The 15,472-nt window shown below is 40.4% G+C and overlaps 1 protein-coding gene across 4 annotated transcripts in view; it reads left to right on the forward strand.

The window, feature by feature from the left end:
- Positions 1–4,088: 4,088 nt before the first annotated feature.
- The window catches only part of RAB30 (RAB30, member RAS oncogene family), a 77,296-nt gene continuing 65,912 nt past the window's right edge, over positions 4,089–15,472 (forward strand). For all 4 annotated transcript variants that reach the window (XM_059930701.1, XM_059930703.1, XM_059930704.1 and 1 more), the window contains exon 1: positions 4,089–4,280. The gene's annotated coding sequence lies outside the window, so the exon portion shown is untranslated. The remainder of the gene's footprint in view (positions 4,281–15,472) is intronic.

Consider the following 15,472-nt stretch of genomic DNA (forward strand, 5'->3'; position numbering starts at 1 on the left):
CAGCATTTCATTTCTGAGAATGCTAAGAAAATTGATTCTATTTTGGAAGACACACAGACAGGTGGACAACATAACTGACGGCTGTTCTCTCAAATTTCATAGCTTAAAATATAAAAGCATTTTAGAACTTTGAAGGCATGAAACAATTCTAACATTTTTCATAATTTAGGACATCATCTTTTAGAGAATTAATTAACTACACTGATTCTCAGTAAAGACAGGGCCTAATTTTCATAATCAACTGCTGGGATTTTTCAAACTATACAAGAACACAAACAAAATTTTATTGTAATGTAATTTTTTTGACTTCAGTCACCCCAGGCACTACCACGATCTCAATAACAAGAATTTTACATTCCTTATGTGGTATGGGCTGAAAAAAACTGTTGCCCTATATCATTTTATCAAAGGAAAAACTGGAACTGTATTTTCCTAAGAATTTGGTCATATAAGTTTGACTTATCAACAAATTGTTAAGGTAATCCCTGTCTACTTTTTGAGACTACTTTTTAAAAACTTAAAAAAAAAATCCACAAGAAACTTACATGTTCCAAAGTCCTCTGCTAAATGCTTTACATAACTTTGTTTAATCCTCACCATCACCCCTATGAGGCTGCTATTACCACAGGTGAAGTGCATACCACTATTACCACTGAGGCTTAGAATGTTACGAATTTCTGTAAAAAATTAGCAAGCCATTCAAGACAGATTTAAAACTGAAGCAACAGGAGTCCAGAAAGGCCACTAATATTACTGTCCAACACACTAAAGTCAGTCTTCATATACCATCTCCAAGAGGACTTCCCTCCTCTGAAGGAAGACTTATTGAGTGTTTGACTCTTGGGGCTGCTTTAAAATTTTCATATGCTTGTTCTCTTTGTCTTGTCTTTATCCTTTAGCAGATATGAATGAAAGAATGTTACATGATTTTGAATGTAAAGATCACAAATGTAGTAATGAGTCAAAGAATTTTGAGCTAAAAAAAAAGATACTCTCTTATATATCATGTACCCAAATCCCAAGAATACTACAATAACATCAATAATTTAAAAAAATTAGGATTTAGGGCAAGGAGTTAAAGGAAAATTATTTTCAGAAAATTCTAATATCTTTTTGCCTCTGTCTAGATATTTCAGTTTCTTTTAAATATCTGAGTAACTTTACCATAATTCTGTCATAGCTTTGAGCTCTTACTGGTTAAGTGTCTCTTATGATCAGACTTTCTTAGTATTAGACTAAACCCTCACTCTAAGAAATAGCCAGGAAGTCAGGATATTGTGGTATTCTTAAAGCTAAAATTGATGTCCCCTCCTCCACACCATGCATAAATTGATCCCTAGGTCATCTACACATCTTCAATTTATTTATGAATATATTTAGTAATAAACCTAAAATCCTTGCCAAAATTTTGTTATTACTTGTGTGACACATCACAAAAAACCACAAATATGGGATGTGGAAGGCTGCTCTACCCCACCCCTGTACACTCACCTCTAGTGTTTTAAAAATACACAACAGCTGGTTACAACCCTGGACAATAATTCAGCTGGATGAATGGTGGGCAACAGCTACACATTTCTAGAGTTCTACAGGTGATCCAGACACTTGACCCTGTTGAAAAAACCCTTGATATAATAGCAACTAACTCAATACTCTTTAATGAACTACCTATAATTATAATACAAATCAATGTCCTAATTCTCTTTTGACAGAGAAAAAGAAGGTAGGTTTCTTTATCTACTTAAGGCATTCCTAATTCCACTTTTTAGCTTTCTAACCCAGTTTTTTCTCTGGGACACTGAGGTTATTCTTTCAGAAGCTGGCATCTTCAATTCCTCTAATACTAATTTTTTTAATTAAATTTCTACACAGAGTACATAATTTTTTATCCTAAAAGTTAAGGGTCATGGAGTTGTTTTTTTGAGATAGTAACTAGATTTGTTTCATTTCTTTATGCTTAGATGTCCATTGGATATAAGGCTGGAAAAATTTCTAACTACCCAATCACATGACAAATTATAGAAATCACTACATTATACAGGTCTCATTTCTCACATACAGTATTTCTGAGAACTCTGCTGGGTCCCTCCTCCCCCCCCCAACCCACCATTTGTCTTCCATAGTAACTCAAATTGAGGAAGTTATTGCTTACATAAAGAAGTATCATAAAATGAACAAGATAAGTTCATATAAGACACAACGCCACCCCTGAATCACCAAGCCCTAAAAATAATTTGTAAGCATTTGAAACTAAGCCTAAATGTAAACCTGTTCAGTCTATTTCATCTCTATTAAGCTTAAAACACGTCTATAGTTATACTGATGATCAGAAAGAAAATAGTAAACATCTTGTACCTTTTCCTATACTTACCAACATTACTTGCAAAAAAGGTATTTTTGAATAACAAATAATTTCATAAGCTCTTCCCATTGTTGTATCCATGGATAAGTGAGACCAATACATACTACCTTTGTTTAAAAATGAAACAAAGCCACTCATCTGCCTTGTTCCCAGAAATATTATATAAGATCATTCTTTATAAAACTGTTTTTGTAATCATCTGCATACATTTGAGACATGTTTCGACCATGCTTTTGTCGTTTATAATCACTCTGCCTAGTCTTTCCTTGATACGATAATCCATTTATCAGCTATCATTTTAACTCCTAACAGGTGAAGTGCATACCCCTAATGACCCAAAGTGTCAGTTAATTTTGTTTTTCAGAATAATACACAAAAGGAAAAGAGAAAAACAGCACAAATATATCGGCATTTTTAGCCCTTCGGACACCCTCAGGAAGAAAGAAATTTCCCATCTTTTCATAGTGTAGACAGACTCTGAAAAAGAACAAACACACAGTATTGTTTTAGTAACACAATCTGGAAAAAAACACAGTCCATTTGAAATACTGGGCAAAACAACTTAAAGGCCAATGACTTTGGTTTCAGCTACCTAGTTTAAGAGAAAATTAGTTCCTAAAGTGGTCGTATATATGGAGTTCCACAAATTAAACACTAAATGTATTTTAAAAATAAGTCCGTGATCCATGCTACTTAAGATCCCGTCTCCGCAGTATTTTTAGCATAACACTCTAGGTTTATTCAAGAATCCCAGTTACTCCGGAACCAATCTCCAGCCGCCAATAGGTCTATCATCAGTATTCCCTTTCAACACCTCCCTGCTTTCGCTGGCAGGTATGAAGATGTCGTTTTAAACCGGGTGTGTTACTCCTGTAGGACTCTTCCTGGCTTTTCTTTATTTCGGGGCCAAAGCACCGTCCCTTTCCACCTTAGCTACCTTCCAACATCGATTTCTTTGGAACCTTCTGCAAATCATTCCTGTATGAAAAACCAATGAGGGTACGACACCCCGGGAAAGGGTAAGGATGGTTGAAAAATGAATGACAAGAAGATAAAAATAAATTTGGGAGGGAGAGCCCAACTCCGTAGGTGGAAGCTTCCCCGACCAAAGGCGACAGAATCGCCACCCGGGGTCCCCGCACCCCCCAAAAATCACAACCGCCCCGACTATCCTGTTAGCGGGTCTCAATGCTGCTCTGAGCCCAGGAGTAAACTGACTCCCTCAATCCCTTAGCTATAAAATGGAGCAAGAGGAGTAGAGGGCCTCCGCAACCCCTGCAAGACCGTGAGGTCAAGGCCCACTCGGTCTCTCATGCCGCCACCAGCCGGACGCGTCCTACTCAGTCCCCAGATGCCGCCTCCATCCCCCGGTGCCCAGGTTCGGAACCCAGGCTCTCCGACCGGCTTGTCCTCCTCCTCACCGTCCCCTCTGCACCACCACTCGGCTCCCGCGTTCCCTAAAACCTCAGCCGGCTCCGCTGAAACGTCCTGGCACTCCTAACATGGCGGCCGACTCCCCTTCGCTCCCTTTGCCCGCTCTGGGCGCGTCCGACCTTGGCGCATTTTGGGCATTGTAGTTCCGGCAATAGCCTCGGTGTCCCCGCCAGGCCTTGAGGAGACTACAATTCCTAGAATGCACCGCACCTGAGCATGGCTATTGGGGCCTTTTGGACAGAGGGATGATGTCATTGCAAAAACCCCACTGCATTCATTGTGCTAAGGTCTATCCACCCCCCTGCTGCTGCTAGGCTTGCGATTGCCGCTCGCTCCAGCTGAGCTAAGAGTAGCAGCAGCACCAGGGCAGGGACTGACTCCAGCCCTTGGACTTAGGACATCGCAACACCTTCCCTTGCGTGCGTGACTCATTCGCACATCCTTTCTGTTTATGCCTGGGGTGGGGAGAAAAATCCCAAACCAGGTGAGTTGAAGTGATTTATTCAAATGGTTCTTACCAAGTTATTCCTCCCGCTTAGTTCTCAAGGCTTTCTTTTGGGAAGGTGGGGGCGGGAGGACTGGGGAGGTGCTCGCAAACGCTGCTAAGCGAAAAGCTCTGTGCAATTTGGGTCACTGCAAAGAACAACTCCAGCAACCTTCCCCCGCCGGAGGACCGGTGCCTGCCAGTTCCCTAGTCGCAACTCCCCTCAACCTTTTTGGAGGCTGGGAGAGGGGGCTGGGCTGGGGAGGACGTTGGGAAGTGCTCTTGGAAAATCAGAGGAAGGCAGAGGTTGGGGGACTGCAGTCCTGTCACACACGGCCCGAGTGCTGAGATTTGAGTGGGAATGGGGTGATGCGTGGGGAGAAATGGAGACAGTGATTTAATGTGGTCGCACTACTTTGGAACATTTCATGTCACTTGGGCGAGCACACACTATTCATTTTTAAGATGAGCGTGCTTCTGGGTAGGTTAAGTTTTGTGGGGCTTTATTTTATGTGTGTGTGTGTCTACGTCGTTTGTCTCGCCTTTTCTGCTGATTTGAGGTGACAGTGTCCTTTAATGGTGCACTCCGTGCCTGTCAGAAACATTTCACGTGTCTGGGGAAGGTTCTCTTGGGCTTCTACATGCAGCATTTTTGTTAAGTGTTTTTCTTCTCCCAACTGCAGGATTTCAGGATTGTTTGGAAGTGGAGCCGACAGATTTGTGCTTGTGTGAGTGTTTTAAATTACATTGCAATAGGCTCCTTGCCACTGACAATGGTACCATAATGAGCTGACGTTTCCTGAGGCACAGTCACCAGGCACAAATAACGGTTTGGAGAAGGGATCATTAGGGACACTCCGGTTCATTTTAAAGCATTAGGGAAAGGAAAAGTTAGAAGCGCCATTAACCTTCATTTGCCATTACTGAAAGGTACGCATGGAAGAGTGATCCTGGAGGTGGAAACCGAGGAGGATAGTAGAGTTTTTTTTGCTTTTTGGTTTTGGTTTTTAAACAAACTGACACGTTTAACAAGACAGAGAGCATTTTGACCCGTATGATATTGGCTCTCTTCTTGTAAGAGTTAGTAGGATGATTAGTACAATAAATATGTTATTTTGAAATAAACAGCTGGCTGACTCCAGAACAGATGGGGCCAGTCTTAGCTGAAAGATCTACAACCTTGGAAATGAATGGACCTGGGGTCAACCACACCCCCTCTTGGAATGTCAAAAGGAGAAATGCCAGAGTGTTTTATGCTTAACTTCAAAATGCTAAACCTTTCATAGCCAAGGCAGGCATTGGGGGAAAGTCATTACTGGTTGTCTTCTGTTGCTGAACCAATTTTGTTCATTTTTAATTCAGACCCTTAGGTCTCCAAAGTTGCAGCTGGGCAATGCTTCGTTAAATGCTGCTTGTTACTGAATGCAAAGGACAGTCCATTGTATGGGCTTTGTGGTAGAGTGATTTATTGGGATGCAATGAGCAGCTTTGGGATTTAGGAAAAGATGGACTGCCTGGCTTTGCTTCTCTCTCTGTTTTTCTGTTGCTTACTGTCTGCTTTGCTGAGCACCCCTCCCGCTGTACCTTCCTTTCCCCACCCCTCTGTGTCTCTTGAAGTTCTTCCAGTTTCTTTCCCTGCCTCTCCATTTGCAATTCTCATTTTTCTTCTGTGTTTCAAAATCTCCCCCTTATCACCAGTAGATGACAACTCTTTCTCTAAGTCACTTTCCAGTCTCTGAATACCCTCTCATCCCTTCCCTACTTCACCCAGAAACTCCAGGGTGAATGAGACTGTGCTAATAGTTATTCTACAGAGTCCTCATTGAAGAGGCTTTGCCTTTTCTTTTTCTTGCAGTTGGTGCTTGGCAGGATGAACAGCAACGAACCTGACCCCTTGGCCTGGTTTGTGGCTTCTGTGACAGACATAGTTTGGCCTCAGCAGCACGTGGACAGTGAAATGTTGCAGTTGAGCTCATGCCACTTTTCCTTTCCTTGGTACCTGTATTAAGAGCTGCCGATGCATTAGCGAGGTTTTTAAATGCTCTATGCAAAATGTTCTCATAATTCCCAAAGAATAAGTAGACTTTGAATGGCTTCTGCCTCATTTAATACTTTTTTTTTTCCTTTCCCTGCTTTAGTATGTGGTGGGAAGACTGTCTTTTCCCCTCCCTTCCCTGTTGATTGCTGAGGAGCAGGCCCAGGTGGCCAAACTAGCCATTTGGGTTTTTTTTTTTTTTTTCTTAAGGTGCTTGGAGCAGCAACAGCTTTTCCTCCTGTTATTTCTTCTCCTTTGTGGATGAAAGAAGTTTGTTATTTTATAAACTTCCTATTAAGGAGAAGGATGTGGTAGTGGTTATGTTTGTGTAAGACAGTGCTTCTCTAGGCATGAAAAGTCTAACTGCTGCCCATCTGGAGGCAACTAATGTGACAGGCAGATTCAGAAGCTGTCATCGTGGACCTCTCACTCACCATCTTTTCATCCCTTCTTCTAAGCTGTGCCCTCTCCTACCCAGGCTTTTTAGTGTTTTAGGGAGGAGAAATGAGCAGAATGGAAGGTTAGTTTTGGCCCTATCACTGCTATCTCTGTGACCTTGAAAAACTATGCATTTCTTTCTCCCTTAAATTTATTTTATTTTATTTAAACATTTATTTATTTATTTATTTTTGGCTGCATTGGGTCTTCGTTGCTGCACGTGGACTTTCTCTAGTTGCGGTGAGCGGGGGCTACTCTTCGTGGCGGTGCATGTGTTCTCATTGCAGTGGCTTCTCTTGTGGCGCACGGGCTCTAGGCACGCAGGCTTCAGTAGTTGTGGCACGCAGGCTTCAGTAGTTGTGGCATGCAGGCTCTAGAGTGCAGGTTCAGTAGTTGTGGTGCATGGGCTTAGTTACTATGCGGTATGTGGGATCTTCCCGGACTAGGGCTTGAACCTGTGTCCCCTGCATTGGCAGGCGGATTCTCAACCACTGCGCCACCAGGGAAGTCCTCTCCCTTAGTTTAAATCCTTTGCAAAGGGATAAGAATCCTTTCCCCTTGTTTTACTTGGCCTGATGTTATGGCCTCAGCCTGTCCTTCTGTCAGCAGATATGGTGAGCAGCTACTATATTCTAAGGACTGGATACCTCAGTGAAAAGAGACGCTTCTACTGCCGTCATGGAGCTTATGTTCTAATAAGGGAGATAATCATTGGAGAAGTAATTGCAGGTGTGATGAATGCTCCTGCCAAAGTGGGATGTACTGCAAGGTGGGATAGAAATGCCTAATATGGTGTGCTTCCCTTGTCTGGGAGAATCAGGGAAGGCTTCCTGTAGGAAGTGACATTTCAAGAGACTTGGACAGTGAGTGTAAGTAATTTAGGACGGCAGTGGGAGGTGCTGAGAATGGGGACAAAGGGCAACTGCATGTTCAAAGTACAAAGGAAAGCGATAAATATGAGGATTTAAAAGGTTAGTATATGGGGGCAGAGCAAGGGAGAGAGACCAGAATGAAGACGAATGAGGCTGGAGAGGTGGACAGAGTCTAGATAGTGGGCAGTTTTCTGAGCCACAGGTGAATTTGGTCTTTATCTTAAGTGAACGGCTTTAATTAGCTAGGAGAATTACATATGCAGGTAGAATGATGTTAAAACCATCATGGTGGCCGTTAAGTGGGAAAGAGACTGGAGAGAATTAGCCAAAGTGAATGTGAGATGAGGTAGCACATCATTTTTATAGTCTACGTGTGGGATGGTGGTGGCTTGGATCTAGGGTGGTGGCAGGGGCTAGGAGAGAAGGGAAGAGATTGGAGAGACACTAGGTTTGAAGATTATAAGTGATAAGACTGATTGGATGTGGGTATAGGGAAAAGAGGGAGTCGAGATGACTTGAGTTTTTCCTTGAGACACTGGAGATGCCGCTTACAAGAGAAAGGTAACATTAGCTGGGGACCAGATTTTTGTTTGTTTTTTCAAGGAGGAGGGACTTTTGGTCATATTGAGTTTGAGGTTCCAGGAAGACATCTAAGATCTTTCACTCACCCTGTGTGTAGGATGCAGCATGGTGGAATGGAAGAGAGCTCTGGTGAGGCTTTCTAAGACTGAGCACTACTTATTTATTAGCTGTATGATTTTGGACACGTCGTATTTTTTTGGTGAGCTTTAGTTTCCTCACCATAAGATATATTTATTCCACTAATTTATACTGATCACCAGGTATACGTGCACTGTGCTAGGAATACAGCATTGAATAAGATAGTATTTGCTTTGGAAAAATTGCTCAGGTGAGGGAGCCGAACATAAACGTATAATCACACACAGAGAGGTTTGTAGGCAGTGCTAGGAGAGCACAGCCCCAAGGGGGACTTTCATGCTTCCTTGGTGGGGGAGGAACAGTGTTCACAAAGTTGTTGGTGACCTTTGACCTGAGACACGGAGGCAAGAAAAAACTCACCAGTCTGGGTTCCCAGGCACCTAATAGAGTGCCTTGCACGAATTGGGGACTCTCTGAATGTTTGTAGAATGAATAAACTAATCTAAGTCATAAGGGCCCATTCAAAAGCAGGAAATATCAACATATCGGAAGATGGCAATGAGTAATGCAAATATAAAATGGTTTTAACAAATGCATTAAAATGAGGACACCCAAGCTTTTGAAATGTTTTTTGGATGACTTAAAGGGAAATTTCAGAAATATTTCAGATCTGGTTTCTTTTTGGGCCGAACTTCATTTATTCCAGTTAGTTTCTCAAAAATAATTTTGATTGTATAGAATTCCCTAGATCAATGGGTTTCATACTTTTGAATTTTATAGATAAGTAAAAATACAAAAAATAAGATAAAATTGGGTGAGTTGTTGCCAATAGTTATTTTTCTGTAGTAAAGATATTTAAAAAATATGTCCTCCTTCGCTCTATCTCATGAAATAAAGGACATTTTATATCAAAAGTTGTAGAAAGAGCATAATTTTAAAATTAAAAATATATTTAGCTTTGTGAAAAATTCTCTACTTTATATTTTTTATTTTGTTGCAGAATAGTAAAAACAAGACAAACAAATACCAGAATGTTAAAATAATTTATGGAACCGTTGCCCTATTTTCTTGGCTATTGTGGAAAGGTGGCCCGTCTCCAAATATTTCCAAGTGTGGAAGAATTTTGTGTGGACCACGGATAATTTATTTTCAGTTTATTCTTCACAGGAATTCAACCCTTGAAAGCTAGGTAGGACTCCTCAAGATTAGTTTAAGGTAGGGCTTCTTAACTTGTCCCTGGAAGATCCTCAGGGAGACCATGAACCCCAGAGATCATTTGTTTGTGTGTGTGTGTGTGTGTGTGTGTGTGTGTGAGTGTGAGTGAGTTCACATGTGCATGTGTGCATTTTTCTATCACTACATGTGTGTCCTTGGGCAAGTGACTTAACCTCTTTGAACCTCTTTCTTTGCGTGATTGTCGTGAGGTTTAAATGAGATAATACATTTTGAAATGTCTGGCACTGTGCCTGGAATAGCTGGTGATCATTGAAGCTGTTTTTGACGTTATTTATTATTGTACATATTTTATTTATTGGCTGATGCTTTCTTGGTACCCACAGTGACACAATGAAGAAAAAGATAACTCAGTGTAACTAGACAACTTGATGCAATGGGAAGTACACAACATCGCCAAGGTAGAATTCTTGCCAGAAATGTTTAACCTAAATCTAATCATGAGGAAATAATCAGGCAAGTCCAGATTGTGGGACATACTGCAAAACAGCTGGCCTGCAATCTTCGAAAATGTCAATGTCATGAAAGAGAAACAAAACAAAAGAAAACAAAATGAATGGGGGACTAATCTAGATTAAAAGAGACTAAAGTGCTGTGACAACCAAATGCCACATGCAACCCTTGATCGGATCCTGGACTTAAAAAAAAAAAAGCTATAAAGGACATTGTGGGGACAGTTGGGGAAATTTGAATGGGAGCTGCATAGGAGATGACAGTGTAACAATGTTAGTTTTCTTGGATGTGATAATGATTCTGTCTGCTTAGCCTGCCACATTGTGGATATTGGTGTCCAGGTCAGTTGCCCGTTCCTGAATGTCATGTTTAGGAATGTCACAGCAAAGCTAGAAGACATCAAGGCCTGCTTCAGAAGATAGTGATTTTCTTGATAACTGCACATATTTAATTAGCCTATGGGCTGGAATACCATTTGTTGGCAGATATTGTAGGTGATCTTTTCCGTCCTTTCTAACCATGATTCTGTCATTCCCTAAGAGTGCGAACTTCTACAGCCAGCACTCTTTATTTCTAGAGGTAGTAATGCAGGTAGAATGCTAGCTGCTTCCAAAGTGAAGAACAAAGATAAGCGGGGCTATAACTCAGGAGTAGAGCGTTTGACTGCAAAGAGGAAAGGCCATGAAAGAGCACATAAATATATATCTTAAATTAGTTTTTTGATTCTAGACATAACGTAAGATTAAGCAAAATTCATTACAGAAATATACAACGAACTACTGTACAAAGGGAAAAGTCCCTGATTCCACCCCCCATAGTCAACTGTTGCGATTTTGATGTGGATGGCTGTCATTTTGTCCCACACATATGCTAATGATATTATTATAATACGTATTCTGCTTGCTCTTTTACTTAATATATTTCAGGCATTTGCCCCATGTATTTGCATGTTCCTCAAACTTGCCCTTTTCAGTGGCTGTTGGACACTGCTGCAGTGAGCATTTGAGCATGCATCCTTTTGTAATGAACTTGTGGGAATATTTCTGTAGGATTCATTTCTGGGGTAGAAATGCTGGGTCAAAGGGCACGGACAGTTTCCCTTTAATTGCCCCCTGATTTAAATTCAGTGGGTAGGACTCTGAGATCCCAATGCAGGGGGCCCAGGTTCGATCCCTGGTCGGGGAACTAGATCCCGCATGCTGTCACGAAGACTGGTGCAGCCAAAATAAATAAAATAAGTATTAAAAAAAATTCTTATCGCAGTCTTTGACACTGCCGTTTGTCAAGTCCATTAGCCACTTGGGCTACCCTCTCTTACTAAGGGAAGGAAGTTGTGATGGGTGGACAGAAAGTGGGGAAAAATGGAATTGAGAGTTCCTGCTGGTTTTTGTGATGGCTGTAGTAAAGGTTGATATGTAAATAACATGGAAACCTCTGGAAGAGAGAAATAAAATATATTTCCCAGTCTGCAACACAGCAGGATGTTTAAAAAGTGATCTGAAATAGTAAAGCAGCCAAGAGTTTTCCCCCAGAAAATTCTGCAGAAAAATTTTATTTTTGAGTTAAGGTTAACGTCACTAAAATGCGGACACCATCAACCTTGAAGTGAAAATAACCTCTTCTGCTCACTTCCTCTCCATCTCTGTCACATAACCACACAAGAAAGGGGAATTTAAGCTCCACTGTTTTAATATCTGAAGCATGTGGTTAAAAGGCCTGATTTTTCATCTTTCTGAATATCCATAGAAGCAATCCCAAGGCAGATTTTTGGCATTTTTTTGTAGAAAAGGTCTGAGTTTAGGAGTGGCCATCAGTGACTCACTGTCCCAACAGAGACCCTGGGATCGCTGAGCTGTGAATTATTTCCATTCTTTTAGCCAGTTATTTTCGTTCTTCTGTGACTGGGTTGAGCAAACACAAATTTGAGTTGTGTGCTAGGTGGGTAATTTGTCTTTTCAAGCCTCAGTTTATTCATCTCCAAAATGGGGATTATTGTGAGGCTCAGATGAGATAATGTGTGTGATAGGGCTTTGGCAAATTTATGTGCACATAAATACGTGCTTTTGTTAAGGTGCTGCTGTCTCTGGCTGGGCCAGCTCATATTAATCTTTCCTCTAATTCCAGTGGCATCTGTTGCCCAAAAGACTTTCTTTAAGCATTCTGTCTCATAATGTCTTATTATTACATCTTCATCCAATATTTGTGAGCATAAGCTAAATGCAAATTCTTCTGCTGGGTGTTCTGATAGGGAAACAAAGGTGGAACCATCCAGGAGCTTTCCTTCTCTGCTTTTATTCTAGGAGACTAATATCTTTTAATGAGAGTCTTCAATATTATATGCTTTACAAAGTTATACTATGTATGCTGTCTTATTCTCTCAACCTGGGTGGTAGATTTTAGCTCCACTTTTCCATGTAAATGAGGAAACAATTCTTAGTGACGTTAAGTAACTGGTTCTGTTTTGTTTTTTAAAGTTACCTAACTTAAAAAAATTTGCAGTCGTAGGCCCCAGGTAGATTTTCTGGAACCAAAACCTTACTTCATCTCCAGCTGCTTCCTGTTTTTGCCTTGCCATCTGATCAAAAGTGTAAGCATTCTGAAGGCAGGACTGGCTGGCTGGTGGTGTTTACTTTGATTTGGTTTATTTTACCCATGGGCACGGGGGAGGAGCTTTTTGTAGATCTATTGAGTTAGTTGAAGCCATCATGGGAACAATCATAGCACCTACTGGGTGTCAGGTGGTTTACATGTTTGGTTTGATTTTTTTTCCCCAACTTATTTTGAAAATTTTCAAACATATAGAAAAATTGCAAAAGTATTACAGTGAACACTCTTACACCCTTCATCTAGATTTGTTTGCTTTACCATTCTGCGCATGCACGTGCACACACACACACACACACACGCACACATACACACACACTTTTTTTTTTCTAAACCATTTGAAAGTGAGTTGCAGACACCACAACACTTTACCTCTAAGCACGGGAGCATGTATGTCTAAAGAACAAGGACATTCTCCCCTGTAACCACAATATCATTATATTGAAACAATAATATTTTTCAGATTTCCCCAGTTGTTCCAATGTTGTTTATAACCTTTTGGGGGGAGGGGGACCCAGGATCTAGTAAGGATTACTTACACAATGTAGTCGTGTCTCTTTAGTTTCTTTTAATGTAGCAAAGTCTCCCTGCCTTTTTTGTCTTTCATAATATTGACATTTTGATCTAAGCTGCTTTGTAGACTGTAGATTGGATTTGTCTGATTGTTTTCTCATTCTTAGACTCAGATTAAACATTCATGGTAAGAATTCCCTGGAGGCGATGCTGCATCCCTCCCCTTACATCACATTAGGTGACACATTCTGTCAGTTTGTCATGTCAGTGGTGATGTGAGGCTTGTATTTTGGATGAGGTGACATTGCCTGATATCTGCATTGTAAAGGAACCCTTTTCTCTTTGTAATTAATGAAATTGTCTGTGGGGTGATACTTTGAGATTGTTTGGATATCCTGTTCCTCAAAAACTTTCATTCTGTGGTTTAAACATCTATTGATAATCCTGGCCTAGGTTAATTAACATCTATTAAAGGATGATTTTCTAATTCGCTCTTCCGTTCTGTATCTGTTTCCTGACATTTTTCTTTTTTCTTTTTTTTTTTTCACACACACACACTGTATTTTATTTTTACAAGAGATAAATAAACTGACACCAAGCATTGTAAATGGATGACCACAACAAAAACAACAATGATTGCAATTACCAAACACGAAACACACTCATGCTATGTCATAATATGGACACTCAGCCCAGTAATCCTCCACTGTAACAGCTCCTTTACTTTGCAGTGAAAATTGATTTGTATATTTTTTGCCTCTGAGTCCTTGTGGGATTTTTTTTTTTTTATTCAAACAGAAAGTCACAAAAATTATAATCATCTTCATCAGTTCACTCAGTCCCATGTAATTAATTTTTTTTTTCATCTTGATCTTTTGTTAGAACTTTTATGAATTCATCAGTTTTCCATTAGAGTTCTGAAAATGCTTATTCATTCAGTTCAGCAGTATAGTCAGTTACCAGAAACCTGTACTTGTCAGAGTCTGACATTTTTCTTTTTTTTTTTAAATAAAATAAATAAAATTTATTTTATTAAAAAAAATTTAGGCAGTGAATTTTTTCTGTATTTGTTTCCTGGCATTTTTCTGATAGATTAGCTTTCAGCTCCCCTCCTCTTTTTTTTTTTTATTTTTATTTTATTTTTTAGTATTACTTGGATTCCTGGATTCTTTTCCCCCCAATGTGTTATAATCCATTACCAACCTTCTGCCTCCCCTCCCCCAATATTTATGCTTTTTGATACAAAAATTGTCCCAAGTTTGGCCAGTGGGAGCCAGTCTTATCTTATTGAGCCCTAAAAGCAAACTGATAAAGTAGGTGGAATTTTGCCCACTTCTATGAAGTGAGGAAATTAAGGCTTGGAAAATACAAGTAAGTTTCCTAGAGGCATGTAGTTAGTAGCTAGTTAGCAGAGGAGGTTAGATGCAGACCGTGCTCCAACTAACTCTGAAGTGGTTCCTGCTATTGGTGCTGTCTCCTGACAGTCCAGGAGCAGAATGTTACCTGATAAAACCAAGTTGAAAAGAAAGCACAAGCATTGTATCATTGTTGCTAATAGCAAATGATTGGAAACAACCTTAAGTGTGCATCAGTGGGAAACCGGTTAATTAAATCGGTATGTTCACAAAAGGGAAAGCTATTAAACTACAAACAAGAATGAGGGTTTCTCTAAGTACTGATATGCAAGGATCTCCAAGGATCTTTTAAGTGAAAGAAGGATGATCCAAAAAAAAGAAGAAAAGAAGAACGCTGGTGTAGAAGAGTGCATACTTTGTGAAAGAAGTGGGGATAAGAAAATATATTTGAATTTGGAAGGATATAAGATAACAGAATGGTTACAGGTACAGGGCAGTAGGAGTGAGTGGGGTGTGTGTGTACATAATGAGCTTTCTTAAGATTTACTATTTTATATAACGCTGCCTTTTAAATTTTTTTAAAAAATTATTTATTTTATTTATTTTTGGCTGTGTTGGGTCTTTGTTGCTGCACGCAGGCTTTCTCTAGTTGTGGTGAGCTGGGGCTACTCTTCATTGCGGTGCGTGGGCTTCTCATTGCAGAGGCTTCTCGTTGCAGAGCGTGGGCTCTAAGTGCACAGGCTTCAGTAGTTGTGGCTCGCGGGCTCAGTAGTTGCGGCTCGTGGCTCTAGAGCGCCGGCTCAGTAGTTGTGGTGCACGGGCTTAGTTGCTCCGCCGCATGTGGGATCTTCCCAGACCAGGGCTGGAACCCCTGTCCCCTGCATTGACAGGCAGATTCTTAACCACTGCACCACTAGGGAAGCCCTATAATGCTGACTTTTAAAATAGCTTTATTGAGATATAATGCACACATCACACAATTCACCCATTTTAACTGTAGATACAATTCAGTAGTTTTTTAGTACATTC

Source organism: Balaenoptera ricei, chromosome 8, assembly GCF_028023285.1.
Source record: "Balaenoptera ricei isolate mBalRic1 chromosome 8, mBalRic1.hap2, whole genome shotgun sequence".
Classification (NCBI taxonomy): Eukaryota; Metazoa; Chordata; class Mammalia; order Artiodactyla; family Balaenopteridae; genus Balaenoptera; species Balaenoptera ricei.